The following is a 15,448-nucleotide window of genomic DNA, read 5'->3' as shown; positions in this document are numbered from 1 at the left end:
ACATGGAAAATAGGAGACAGAGTAGGAGATGAGAAAGGAGAGGGAAAAAAGAATAAATTACAATCAGAACACTTGAATTCCTTATTTTTTTTACCTTGCATGGGACTTGAACCCCCTATTTAACATGACAAGGAACTTGATCCCTTTGCTATTAAGTTCACCAACTACTTCAGAGGATCAGTCCTGTTTTCTTGTTGCTGGCATTTACAGTGATCAGCCCTAGTGAGAACCCCCATATACCCAACTCATATGGGTCCCTACTTGAATGGGGATTGAAAGAGAAAGGAAAGAATAGAAAGAACTTCAAGGAGAAGGGCCAGTCATCTCACATGCAATTAGAGTTCCAAATTCTACCAGGTCCCCAGGAGGGCATCAATCATCACCTCTGCCTGTTGTCTCGGTACACCTTGGTGCATTCCCCAGCCACCTCAGAAGGGGAGCCATGGCAACTTGGAGGTGATACTGGTGAGGTGTCCAGTTGGTGTCCAGGTTCTTGTCATTCCAGACAAAGAACTGAGCAAGACACACGGAAGTAACAGCAGAGCATGGATTTATTGAAAGTGAAGTAACACTTCTTAGAGTGGGCCGAGCAAGAGGGAGTGTCTCAAGGCCCTGATGTCTGGGTGAGTCTTGTCTTATATGCTGAGCTGTGTCTTGTTCTCTTCCCTGTGGACTTGATTGAAGACCTTGCCCTATTTGTTCCCATTGGTTACTTAACTTTCACCTCATTAGAATACAGAACTTATGGCAGGAGTTGCCATGGTAATGGGACTCATCATAAACAGGGACATGATGACTCAGCTCTCCATCCTGTGTACTCCAGCCAACATTTTTCTTGTACCCTGCCACCACCATCTGGAGGTCACTAAACTACCTAAGGTTGAAAGAAACACAGGAGAAAAAGTATAGAGAGCTTTGCCTGCTGGGAGAAAAGGAAAATAAAAACACTGGTGGGCTGGGACATGGGAGTCTCCCACACACAGTAACTCCAGAGGAAAGGATCTGGGCAGCCACATATTCACTGGTGGGGATCACATCTGAAGACCCCAATCCAATAGGTTTCAGCCTGAGAATGTTGACTCAGTGCCCATAGGAAAGAAATCTGAGTTGAGTGAGTGGGAATATAAGGCAAAGCTTTCACTAGAGAAAGGAAAACAGGTGCTTTACCTTCAGGTAAAGGGGTCAGTACAATGGACAGCAGATAAACTTGCCTTCTAAAATAGTTTAATGGCCTGTCCTTTTATTCAATTTCTGGGGTGGGAAGGCTCTCATATTTGTATGATACTTCCTTCAGGGAATCTCTTGGCATAGCACCACACCTGGTGGTTTTGGTTGATTTGGTTAAAAACAGGACAGTAAGAAGTACTGTTCATACATTGTAAGAGTGGGAAAGTAAGAAAAGACTTTTAGCAGGTAAAACTTATGAATGAAGGCCTGGGAATTCATTCCACATTTTGTCTTATCTGGCAAGTGAAGCTAAAGGGTTTCTTTTGGTATTCCTCCTTGTAGTGACCTCACCCCATGACAATGTAGATTCTAATGGGGTTCCATGTGTTACCCTATGTTGGGCAAAGCATCCTTTTATCTGGTCAAAGCAGTGGTGAGTGGTGTCTATGCAAACAGAGTTTTCTATACAGTCAGATATATTTCTTTCTCTCCACTGCTCTGTTCTTCAGGAAGTTGACACAAAGCCACATCACCTGCCTTCCTTGCCCTCTGACACTAATCTGGATGAGAGGTAACAGGCTGACATTAAGGAGCAGAATGAGAAAGTGGAGGACACAGAGAGAAACACTGTGTCAATCAGCCTTGAGTCCCTGAACTTCACTTGCACCAAGAATTTCTGTTAAGGTGACATATAGCCTGAAATCATCCCTCCTGAGAAAAGTCCTCTTTGAAAAAAATCCAGACAAATCTTTCTCTCTCTCCTTCTATGTTGGTCATACCTCTTTGAATTTCTTATTTGTGATTTTGAGTTCAAGAGACACATTAGAAGCCCCAACCCTCCAGGAACTTGGGAGTTTCGGGGATTTTCCTCCAGGAAATTCAGTCCACCACCCTGCTCTGTGATAAGGTCTTCTTTGGCTTCCAATTCATCTAGACTTCCAGTGTGACTGCACACCCTTCCGTGGAGAAGTGCTCAGAGTTCCCACACTTGTCTTGATTGCCTTCTTCATGCATCCTCCATGGAAGGACAGGAAGTGAGGTGCACAGTAGTTGCTACTAACTGCTCTGCGGCTCAGCTCAGTTGAGAGCAGACAGTTTCACCAGAAGCTCCTGCTGCCTACTGCCCTAGGGTGGCTCCCTTTAAGATATCCAAGCACTGCTCCATGGGCTTTATTGCCATCCAGCACTCACCTCTGAGCTACTTGCTTCTTTCCCTCAGTGGGATCATGTGACGATTTCTACTTGTTGCCACCTGATCGATGTTCATCATGCTAAATACTCTCTGCCCTTGGATGATCATGGAGTGTTGGGGAGCTGGCTGTCTCCTCTTTGCCTCTCTGGTTTTGCTTCCTTGCTGTCCTGCAGCCTCAGTGCTTCCTCCTTCCTCTCCCCACAGCTATGCTTTGCTGGCAGAGGGCAATCAGTGCCCTCCCCTGGCCCCTGCTTCCACTGTCCTACACCCTCACCTGCACCTCTCAGGGCACACTGGGGGATATTTTGGCACTGCCAAAATCAGAGTGTGGACAGCAAGGGGTATGAGAACAGAGAGGAGGGTGGAAAGGACATAGAGAGGTTAAACTGTTCTGCATAAGATCTGGAAGAGAGCAGGCTAAGGGGGAGAGAGAGGAACAGCCCTTGAGATGTAGGGGGAGGAGGAGGAGAGAAAGCAAGTGGAGAAATGTTTTGAGGGATGTGAGGATACAGAAGAGTCTCTTCATCCCATTTCCTGCACCCCTTTTCTGCATGGGGAATGGGAAGGGTGGGAGGAAAGGACTTTTGTTTTGCATTCCAGTTTAAGGACATGATTAATGCTTGGAATTCGTGATTATTTTAATGGCTGCATCTTTTGTTAATTCAGTCTAACAACTGAGGCTTTCCCATCCCCCAGTGTTCCCACATTCTTGCCCTTCCTTTTGCATTGGGTCTCAATTCTTAATGCCCAATTTCCTGAATAATTCTCATTTCAAATTTCTAGAAGAACATACCTGAATTTCCAAGCACATTCTTTTAGGGAACCTTGTGAATAGGAGATATCTCACAATCTGGTTGACCTATAGCTGGTTTCACTTTAGTCAAATGAATTTTCTTCTATTTGACTGTGGTCTGGACAAATTCATTTCACATGGCACAGGGGTAAAAAGCACCTGGGATTCCAGTTCTTTGGGAACAATGAGAAGAACAATTATCTTTTCAAGGCTCTCAGGGTATAACATGTTCAATATGCAATGCTCTGATTTTTCATATTAAAGAGAACCAGCCAACCAACACAATGCTTTAGTTTCTAAATCATGCTCTCGTGAGCATCATAATGGAAAAGTATCTGAAACCTCCCACCCAGCTCATGGCCTGCTGATCAACAATGTTTCTCACTAGAGCAAGCAGATTTTAGAGAGAAACAGAATGGATGTCCTTCCAAAATGGTGTGGGGGAAGTCTGTGGTTCAGAGTGGTCAAGCACCACAGAACTATGCCTTCACATTTATTCTTCAGATTAATAGTGGAAGAGATGTGATGTGAAGAGTGATCTCATTATCCCCTTGAGTCTGAAAGTTCCTGAGTGGAATGTTAGAATGAATACTATGATCTTTTATTCAGTGTAACTCAATAAGGCTATGTCAGAAAACACACATCAAACAGAAAGAAGTGAAAATACAGTTTCTATTTCAATAGCTGAGACATGGGAGACATTTTATTCTAAACCCTTTTTTCTGGGTTTTCCAAGATTCTGGGCAGGCATAAGCATATAAGCCACATGGTGTTTTGGCAAAGGCCAATTCCACCCTGGTGTTGCTCGTTGCAACATCCACAGCCACTTTGACAGATCCACATCACTTTCATGTCTCCCTAGTTGTCTACCTAGTAAAAAGCTCAGCACATTTTTGGAGCCTAGTTTGGGTTTTAAGTATTCATCTGCCTTCCTTCTGGCGCTCCTTGCTGGTGCACTGGGACTGACTTCAAATCGTCTTTTATCCATGACTGGTTGACTCCACACACAGTCTCAGGAAGACAGCACAACTGAGAAACCCTAAAAAAGACAATGAAATCCAGATAAACAAGTAGACCCATGGACCTCTTCCTCAGTCACCTTCCTGCCCAGCCACTTGCTACAAGTGGTACAGTAATCCTTCCTTATCCACAGGTTCACCTATGGTTTGGGTTACCTGTGGTGAAGCTACAGTCCAAAAACATTAAATGGAGACTTCTATAAATAAACAATTTGTGAGTTTTAAATTGTGTACCATTCTGAAGAGGTGTGATGAAATCTCATGCATCCCACTTTATCTTGCCCAGGAGAGACATGAATCACCTCTTTGTCCAGCAGATCCACAATGTATATGCTACCTGCTTATTAGTTGCTTACTAGCTGTGTTCAAGTAACTCTTATTTTACTTAACAATGGCTCCAAAGCACAAGAACAATGATACAGAAGAGGCACCAGGGCACAAAACGTGGAAGAATAGATGAACTTATGGTAGAGTGTTGTAGGGCATATAAGAAAAAGCATAGTTCTTATAGGATTTGGTACTATGTTTCAGGCATCCACTAGGTTCTTGGAACATAATTCCCCTCAGATAATGGAAGACTACTGTACTTATAACAGATTATCATGGGACATCATTTGATTTGCAATATCAATGTTATCATTTCATTTTGTCATTCACATGAGTCTGTGCCTAAAATCTATTTTGTTCTACTGATGCATTTACAATTGCTGTTTAAATTTCTAAATCTATCATGTAGGTTTTCATATCTTGTTGTTCAATCTCCCTATCAAGATTGTCCCCATATATGTTCTCTTCCTTTTAGCTGAATAATCAGCTCCTTGTATTTCATGACAAAGTTCTGTTAAAGTTCATGAATGAGATTGCACTGAATTCAGAGATTAATTTGGAGTAATAATTGATATAGTAATTAATTTTTCTATGTAGAAAAAATGGTATTTTAGTGTCAAATAGGAAACATAAAGTATTTCATGTATATTTCCTGCTATTTTAAGATACACATTCATATATGTTTGGTGGTCAGTTTGAACTGGACATATTATTTCTATTATTTAATAATTTATTCTTAAAGGAGTACACAGCATCTTTTATGTATTTAACTTGTGTATATCTTACTTTGGCAAACATCAAGGAAATTGATCTGGTTGATGAAAGAGGAGTGGCAATTTTTCTAAAATTCTTTTGTTAATAGATTATATTATATCAATAACATGAAATAAAATGCAAACATTGAAAAAAGTGAAGGATTTCTCTGTGTACATACACAGGATCTCCAAAAAAGGTAATTAAAGAAAGAAACTTGCAAAACAGTATATCATTCTTAGTTTTGTTTCTTCACTGAGCTATCGATATGTATAAAAATGGGATTATATCGAACTAAGAAACTTTTGGACAGCAAAGGAAACAATCAACAGAATGAGGGGACAATAGAGTGAGAGAAAATATCTGCAAACTATTCATCTGACAAAGAATTAACATCCAGGGGTTGGTGCTGGGGCTCAGTGGCAGAGTGCCTGCCTAGCATGTGTGAGGCACTGGGTTCAATCCTCAGAATCACATAAAAATAAACAAATAAAATAAAGGCATTCTGTCCATCCACAACTACAAAAAATTTTTTTAAAAAAAGAAATAACAGGGGCTGGGGAGATAGCTTAGTCGGTAGAGTGCTTGCCTTGTAAGCACAAGGCCCTGGGTTTGATCCCCAGCACCCCCCCACCAAAAAAAATAACATCCAGAATGTATAAGGAACTCAAAAAACTCAATAAAGTTGAGTTGGATTAATAAAAAACTAATCCAACTAAAAAATGTACAAATGATCTGTCAGAGTAGGCATTTCTAAAAAGAAGAAATACAAATGGTCAACAAATACATGAAAAAGTTCTTGATATCATTAATCATCAGGGAAATACATAATGACTACAAAACAAGATACCATCTCACCCCAGGGAGAAGGGCAAAAAGACAAAAATGAACAAATGAATGAATGAACAAATGAATGCTAGCAAAGATGTGGAGAGCTCATATACAGTTGGTGAAAATATAAATTAGTATAGCCATTATGGAGAACAGTATGAAGATTCCTCAAAAAACTGATAAACAGCACTACCATATGATCCAGCTATCCCACTTCAGTATGTATGTCCAAAAGAGAAAAAATCAGCATATTTAAGAGATACCCGCAATCCCATTTTCACTGCAGCATTATTTATAATAGCCAAAATGTGGACCCAATCTAAATTTCTATCATCGCATGAATGGATAAAGAAATATGATACAATTATACATTGGAATACTATTGAGCCATAAAAATAAGGATCTCCTTTTATGTACAGCAAAATGGATGGAATTTGAGAAATTTATGTTAAGTGAAATAAGCCAGACACACGAAGACTTATACCACATGTTGCATCTTATATACAGCACGGTGGAATGGCTATCGTTTATAATAGCCTATTATATATTTATGAAGAACTAGAAGAGAGCATCCCCAAAGCTCCAAACATTAAAAAATGGTAGAGAAATGAAAATGCTTATTACCTTTACTTGATCAGCATATGGTAAATACATTCATTGAAATATTACCCCATAAGTATGTACAACTATTACATTTTAATCAAGAATTAAAAAGACATAAATTCACATTAAAACTCAGAAAACAAAGTCTAGAAGAATTAACAACATACTGAAGATGGAAATTCTTTTGGTTTAGGGATCTAAGATGGAGGGGTGTAGGAAAGGAGGTGGAAAAGAGGCTACCAGTTGTGCATCTAAAAGCATTATTCTTGTATGTATTTCCACAACAAGCATGAGGAGTGTGCAAGTCAATTCTGTAGATGGTGACTGAGAGACAGGTTTCTTTGGAGGAAGACATTTGAGACTGTGTTAGTCACCTTTTTGTTCCTGTGACCAAAATACTCGACAAGAACATATTAGAAGAAGAAAAGTTTATTTTGGGCTAATGGTTTCAGAGGTTCAATCCATGGTTGGTTAGCTCCATTGCTCTTGGCCTGAAGTGAGTCAGAAAATCATGGTGGAAGGGCATGAAAGAGGAAGAGTAAGGGTATGGCAGCTAGGAAGTAGAGAGAGGAGAGATAGAGATAAAATAGAAATAGAGATAGAGAAAGGGGAGAAAGTCAGGGATAAAACATAACCCTGAAGAGCATGCCCCAGTGACCTACTTCCTTCAGCTATGCCCCAGCTTCCTATAGTTACCACCCAGTAATCCATTCAAATTATTAATACACCAAATGGATTAATCCACTGACTAGATTATAGCTCTCATAATCAAATCATTTCACCTGTGACCATTCCTGCATTGTCTCACATGAGCTTTTGGGAGACATCTCATATCCAAACTGTAACAGACTCAGACAACATCAATACAGGTTGACCCACACATATTCTCTTACCTGTTTCTTCTAAAGGAATGATCACTAGTACTATAACAAATAAAAAAAATACAAAGAACCTTACAATTGTGTTTAATGCAAGAGAGCAGACTTAGGGAAGAATCTTGACTCTGTCTGCAACTTTAAGAAGTTCTTATTCAGGAGGAAAAAGAAGAGGTGATGACACTCAGTATCCAAGTTCTTACGCTCCCTTGGCCTCCTCCATTTTACCAGTAAAACAGTAATGAATGGCACAACACCAGCCATACCAGCCTGCTGCTAAGGGATGTCTTGTCTGTCTTATAATCACTTCTCTAAGGGTTTTACATATAGTAGCTCATAGAGCTGGGGTGTAGCAATGATAGCACTATAGGTGTATATACAGTAACTCATTTAACCTTACAACAGCTTGAAGTGGGTGCTGCTATCATTCCTATTTATCCAGGGTTGGAAACTGAGGCACAGAAAAGTTATGGAACTGGTCCAAGGTCACACAGCTAGTATGTGACAGAATCAGGATGTAAAGCCAGTTAGTCTGGCTTCAGAAACCCTAGACTTCCACTCTTACAGGATGCTTCCTCTTGATGCTTGTGGAAAGTGAGCAAAATGATTCTTGTCCTACTCCTATTTGTTTTAGTCATGGAACATGGCATCAGTGTCTTTAAGTGGTTTTATTTAGGGTAGGAGAAAACCTAGATAACTGGGCCTTCCCTTATACTCAAGAAAGGGAATATGTGACCTGGGTCCCACTTACAGGCATCTGTGCCTCAATTTTCTGTTGTTATATGAGACCAAGTAGGATGACAAGTTGGGGGGTAAGCCACATCTCTCTATAGTAACGTTTTTGTTCCTCAATAGGACATCACAATAAAAAAGCAAACCCTGTCTTCACCACTAACCATCTGACAGCCTACAAAGAGTCCTATGTCTCAATAATACCCACATGGGCCACACTTTAATACTAACAATATAATTTTCTGGATCATAGACTTGGAAAGTACTATGTCTTGGGCTGGGGTTGTGGCTCAGTGGCAAGCACTTGCCTATCATGTGTGAGGCACTGGGTTCAATCCTCAGCACCACATAAAAATCAATAAAAAAAAAATCCATCAACAACTAAAAAATTTTTTTAAAGTATTATGGCGTGAGGAATATGACTATTCACAGCCAACAGTTCTGCAATTAAACACCCATCAATGTAATTGTGTATTATAAAATTGGTGACTGCAGAGTCATGATCAAAGCTGATCCAGACATTAAGAAAGAGTAGAGAATCCTACCTGGGACTAAGTTCCCTGCAGCACTCTTGAGATCCAAATTGTGACCACTACCCAATGTGCTTGTGGAAATATGATGAACACTGTTAGAACATTTTGGTAACTCTTATCATAGGAGAAGATTCAATGAAGAGAGTTCGTATAAGGTAGGAAAGAGCTTTGAGGTCAAGATAGCTGACGTGTCCAGAGAAGAGATATGGATACAGTACCTAAATGTAGGTATTATCTGTCCCCTCTTTCAGCACCTCCTACTCACTGTATTCAGCCCTGAATTAAAAGCCATCCAGGCAGTGGTGGCCAGGGCTCAGATCTTGCCATTGTGTGTGGTTTCAAAATTCTGAGATCCATTATGAATCACCATGACTCCTTCCAACCAATCAGGTCCTGAGACTTAGGGGAAAAGCTTGAGAAGAAGGATTTTTCTTTTCCCTTCCTACCCTTTTGCCCAATCCGATGTTACTTCTTCAGGAACTGTGGCTGCTCAGTGGTCTGTGAGTTAAATCATCCAGATAGATCAAGAAAATATAGCATCTTTACTCACCACCAACAAACTAATCAAATGAATAACAACCCCACTGTATAATGACAAGGTTGGGTTGTCATTTGCCCAAATTTGTAAAATGTTCTTGCATATAGAATAATTCGGAACACAGGATTAAGAGACAAGTGGTGAGATTTCTAATCTCAGTTCTTGGTGACTTGGGGCAAGTTCCTAAACTTTTCTGATCTTCATATTCCCCATTTTCAAGGTATAAACAATAATAGCACCTTCACCCTTGTGTGTTTGTGAGGATTCAAGGAGATAATACTACCAAAGTACTCAGAAATAGTAGCTGGCATGTGGTGAATTTGCAGATGACCCTAGCATTTATCACTGTGGCCATCTCAGCCCACCTCTCTGAATAAAGCAGCTTTCATTGCATTTATTCATTTCCTTGAAAGTTGGCCTCCCTCTTGAAAGTTTCTTCCCTCTTTCCCCCACTTCCAAAGAAGAGATCTTGGGGTAAGACAAAGTTCACAGTACTCACAGTATCAGAAGAGGAAGAGTCCTGGGTCTCAAGCTTTCTGCACACTGCAGCTGATAGGCAGGTCCGTGGCTGTGCAATCACTTCTATTCTCTAAAGAGAGGATATTCCATTTTTGTCCCTGAGAGTTCTGCCAACATATGCTGTTGGGAACCTCAGGTGGCCTAATTCAGCATAGGCCATACTCCCAGAGAGCTAAGACAACTACCCTTAGAGGCCATGCATGAGCTCAATTGCAGTTCTTACCAGGACTGAGAATTCAAATGTCTGCCTGTGAACCCACCCAGTCTGTGCAGCTAGACTTGAAGCACTGCTGTTGAATATTGATGGTGCTTGGGTGAGTCATGACTCCAAGTCACATGCAAGATCATGAGATCCTATAGCCTCCAGGCACACTGACCTTCAGCCTCTGAATACAGTTGCTGCTGGTGGCAGGGAGGAGACTATGACCTCAGGCAAGAAAATGCATTTTCTTTTCTTTTTTTTTTTTGCAGTGCCAGGGATTGAACCCAGGGCCTTGCGCACGGGAGGCATGCACTCTACAAACTGAGCTATATCCCCAGCCCAAGAAAATACATTTTTATTAATGTAGTAAGAGGCACTAATGAAAAGGTGAGCTTCATGTCTAGTTGGTACAAGAGTTAAAATAGTAGCAGCAACATCTGTATATCAAGTGGAGCAACTTTAGTAGTGAATTTATAGAAATCCAGATGCAATAAGACTCTGGCCCCTTGCTTTGCAAATCAACTTGTTATAGTTCAAATACTTCCCAATTTGCCTGGCCTGGATCAAGAACATGATCACTAATGCAAGGTAAATGTATATCCAAATGAACTGTATGTAGCCCTGTTATGTTGACTTCTCTGGGACTCATTTTTCTTGTCTGTAAAGAGGGGGCCTGGTCACTCCTATCCCAAAGTTTGTTAAGAAAATGTTTCTCATAAAGTGTTATATTCTAGTGTTATCGGGTTTATTCGTTTGGTACTAGGGAATGAATCCAGGGGCACTTTACCATTGAACTACATTCCCAGCTTTTTTTATTTTTTACTTTTAAACAGGGTTTTAGTAGCCAGGTGTGGTGGTGCACGCCTGTAATCCTAGCAACTCAGGGGGTTGAGCAGGAGGATTCCAAGTTCAAAGCCAGCCTCAGCCACTTAGCAAGACCCTAAGCAACTTAGTGAGACCCTGTCTTAAAAATAAAAAATAAAAGGACTGGGGATGTGGCTCAGTGGTTAAATGCCTCTGGGTTCAATGCCAGGTACAAAAAAAAAAAAAGATGGTTTCACAATTTGCCAAGGCTGACCTTGAACTTGCAATCCTCCTCCTGCCCCAGCCTCCTGAGTTGCTGGGTCCAGGCTTGTGTCACCATGCCTGGCTCATATTCCAGTTTTGAGTTTCAACTGTAGACAGATTTTAATCCCCACTTTGGGAAGCCCATCCTACTCTCTCCAGAAAACCTCAGTATGTGAGTCATAAATCTGTTCATATCCTCTTGGTACATGTGTGGTATCTCATTAGGCTCAAGATCCAAAGCATACTTTGAGCATTGCTGTAGGATTATGACAGGTGATATTACTATAGTCAGCAGGTTGTTCAGACAACTGCTGCCACTGGGTGTCTTTCATCTCTTACTTTGTTTTCCTCATTGGCAGAAAACATGTGCTCTGAGCTGCTTTCTACAGGCCATTTGCTCTTTGAGTTGTGCTGCTTTGTTCTGCATTTGATGAGTCTTACAAGCTTCCATTTAAATTGCCTAATTTGGAAATTTCAATGATTAACTTTAGGGAGTAGAATTATGGGATTGGGGCTCTCTTTCTTAAAATGACCCTGAATTATGTGTCTCATTCCAGAGAAATCTGTGTGTCTCAGATTGCATTGGGTGTGTCAATTTCAGCATAAGCCATAACTGACACTATGCATTATGCTCAGGGAAATGACTCTTATCACATGGCCACTGGTCGTGCGTCCCAGACACTGGCTCACTCTCCCTGACCCACCCATGCAAGGGACTGAACCACTGAGCTATATCCCCAACCCTTTTTATTATTTCTTTTTTTTTTGTGGTGCTGGGGATTAAACCCAGGGCCTTGTACATGCTAGGCAAGTGCACTACAACTAAGCTAAAATCCCTATCCTTTTTATTTTTTTATTTTGAGACAGCATCTCTCCAAGTTGCTGAGGCTGACCTCAAACCTGTGATCTTTCTGCCTCCATTTCCTGAGTCTCTGAGATTACATGCATGCACCATTGCTCCTAGCCCATTGGCCCACATTCTATCAAGCTCTATGGAAAGAATTATGTCCTATGCAATATTTATGCCCCTCAATTGCTTGTTTCCAGGAAGAACAATTACCATATGTGATGCTGATTTAACATTCCTAATAGCAAATATCTCTCTAGGACCCTACAAAATGTTTTTTGTATTGCTTTTACCCATGACTCTGTTACAACAGACCTCCTGATTCTCAAGGTTATAAGGTTCATGGCACCCCTGTGGCACAACCAAGAGATTAATTAATTCAAACATGATTTAGGCCTGGGATCCTTAACTGCAGTAAAGCATTCACTGCTGTGGGGGAAGCCCCTAATTATTGATAATGACTTGAGATTTTCTGAAAGAAGAAAACAGTAAATACGAGCAGGGTAGAACACACCCCCTGTGGTATATCTAGTATTCCTTTTAGAAACCTGGCTATAGGGAGAAGAAATTTTAAAAGAAGCTGGAAGGGAGGTCCACACTTTGACATATTGGAAAACCAACATATAATAAAATAATATACAATGGAAAAGTAAAAGAGTGTTGATTAGTTGCTTATATCTCTGGGTTCTGATTTAGGTTTAACATCAACTAAAATGCACCAATTGGTAAACCTTCATGATCTTAATTAATGCTAGGGCACAAAGTACAGCTATATCTGGAAAGTCCACTAAATTTAGACAAAATGCTTCCTATTCTCTTAGGGCAGCTATAAAACATAAAATAGAGTCCATGCCTCACTTTAAACAACAGAAATATTGCCTTGCCTAAATTTTCCATAATCATAGTACCCATTTTCCTAAAATATCCTATAGCAGGCATGGATACTCTGACCCAATGAATTAAAAAAACTAAGTCTTTGGCAATAATAATTAGCATCATTTTTAAAAGACCCCATGGAACACCACCCACCCTGCAAGTTGAATAGTTAATACAGTCCAATGTAAGATAAAAAGGGTATTTAAGTATTGAAACTCACTATGTACTATTTAGAGAAGTGGTTATTCCCACTGCCTTTCCATTTAACAACCCAATTAGGCCCGTTCTTAAACTTGGAAAAAAAAATGAATGGCGCCTCCCTGTGGATGCCCTATACCTTGATGTTAAGGTTCATCAGCTAAGGCCCCTGTTTTAGTTTTTATTGCTGCTATTAAAAAGTACCAAGAACTTAGTAGTTTGAATTTATGAATATGTATTATCTTAAAATTATAAAAGTCAGAAATCTAAACCTTATTACAAAAGTCAGAGGTCAGGGAGGGGGAATGGGAAAGACAGTAGAGTGAGTCAGACATAACTTTCCTGTGTTCATATGTGACTACATGACCATGAAACTCCACATCATGTACAACTACAAGAATGGGAACTTATACTCCATGCATGTATGGTATGTCAAAATACACTCTACTGTCATGTATAACTAAAAAGAACAAATTTTAAAAATTTAAAAAGCAAGCAATAAATAAATAATAAAAAATAAATCAGAGGTCACATCTCATTCCCTGAATCTGACACAGCTATAGATTACTCTCTCTACCCACATTAAAACAATTCCAACATCCTTTAGTTATTTTGTGGGGCGGTTCTGGAGACAACATGTTCCTTATTTACCAATTTTATGGGCTGGGGTTGTAGGTTAGTGGTAGGGCATTTGCCTAGCATGTGTGAGGTACTGGGTTCAATTCTCAATACCACATAAAAATAAATAAATGAAGGTATTGTGTCCATCTACAACTAAAGAAATTTTTAAAAAGAATTTTGTGTAAGTCTACTTGTATTAATACTTCAAATCAACCCACCTCAAATGGGACTCCTATTATAGTTTGAATTTGGAATGTGCCCCAAAGACTCGTGTGTTAAAGGCTTAGTCTGCAATGCAACAATGTTCAGAGTTGGGGCTCTTGGGAGTGACGGGATGAAGAGGACTCTGATGTCATCAATGGTTAATCTATTGATGGATTAATAATTGGATAGCATTTTGGGGGGGCAGTGGAAAATAGAGAAAGTGGGGCCTAGTTGGAGGAAGTAGATTATTGGGCGTGTGTCCTTGGGAACTCTATCTTGTCCTTGGCCCCTTCTACTCCCTCTCCCCACCTCTCTGCTTCCCAGCTGCCATGAACTGAGGAGAATTACTTTGTCATACCCTTCAGGCCTGAGCAACTCAGCAAGACCTTGTCTCTAAACTAAATATTTTAAAAACAGCCATAGATGTTGCTCTGTGTTTAAGCATGCCTGGGTTCAATCGCTTGAGACAGAGAGAGAGAAAGAGAGAGCGAGAACGAGAACAAGAACTAGGGAAACAGAGAAATACAGAAACCCAGGCTTCCTTGGTTTCTGTTAGCTATGGAAAATTCCAGGTAAGGATGGTGTCAAGATGGCAGAATAGAGGAGGTCACTTTCCTGGAAACCAAGAAAGCAGATAGGCAGCTTCTCAGCAAGGTGGGTAAAAAAAAATGGGGGGAATTTACTGGGAATTAATACTGGACATTCAAAGCATATCAGGGACTCAGGAGGTTGGATATAATAAGATAAGGAAGAAATCTTCAGCATTATCAGCACCACCGCTCCAGCTGGAGCAGTCCCCCTGGGGTGCAAAGTGGAGGGATAAGGGAATTAAAGGAACCCACAGTTTTAGGAGGTCTACCATGTGTCTGGGTATGAAGAAATCAGAGATCAAAGACATTGCGGGACTAACCTGAAAGGCGTTCTTCACGATATCCTTGTGCCGGAAATAAGTCACGTCGCTCTTGGAAGCCTGCAAAGAGAGGAAGGAGCCATTTTGTAGCCGAACCATGAGGGCCGGCAGCAGGGGGAGAAAATCTGACAAACCCAAGCTAGGCACAAAATACAGACCTGTAAAATCCACGCCGCAAGACACAGACAGTGCCTAAGTGATCAGGAGAAAATCAGATGTGGAGAGGGGTTTATATAGGGGAATACGGGTCTTGGAAAATCACTGGCCCCGCCTCCCTCTTAACTCCAGCCACTTGCAGGACAGGTTGGAAGAGACACCCGGCTGGGAATTTGAAAGGGCAGAGATAGGAGTGATTGAGTTTGGAGACTGAACCCAAAAGACCAAGAAATGTGGGGTCTGTGGGTGACACAGGGAACAAAGGATTGACTCCACTGCCACATGAATGGAACCCAAGGGAGATTCCTGGGGTGCAGTCTCCAGGGACCAACACTGGGCCCTGAAGGTGTGCTGATTTAAAGTCTTCAGACCAATCACCATTCATCAAAGAACCTGGACCCTATGTAGGCCTTAACCCTGCCTCCAGGAGCCCCACCTATGGGGTCTCCTCTCACACTCCAGTGAACCCACCTTGAGGGTGGAG

At 40.9% G+C, this 15,448-nt stretch overlaps 1 long non-coding RNA gene across 1 annotated transcript; it reads right to left on the bottom strand.

Moving 5' to 3' along the window:
* Positions 1–3,816: 3,816 nt before the first annotated feature.
* Positions 3,817–10,185, bottom strand: LOC124971338 (uncharacterized). The gene is made up of 3 exons (XR_007106322.1): positions 10,106–10,185; positions 9,863–9,952; positions 3,817–4,191 (listed from the first exon to the last, which is right to left on the bottom strand). It is a non-coding gene; the product is annotated as an uncharacterized LOC124971338 (long non-coding RNA).
* Positions 10,186–15,448: the final 5,263 nt, after the last annotated feature.

Source organism: Sciurus carolinensis, chromosome X, assembly GCF_902686445.1.
Source record: "Sciurus carolinensis chromosome X, mSciCar1.2, whole genome shotgun sequence".
Taxonomy (NCBI): Eukaryota; Metazoa; Chordata; class Mammalia; order Rodentia; family Sciuridae; genus Sciurus; species Sciurus carolinensis.
Note: the sequence above shows the minus strand (reverse complement) of the source record. Positions and strands in the feature narration are given on the sequence as shown.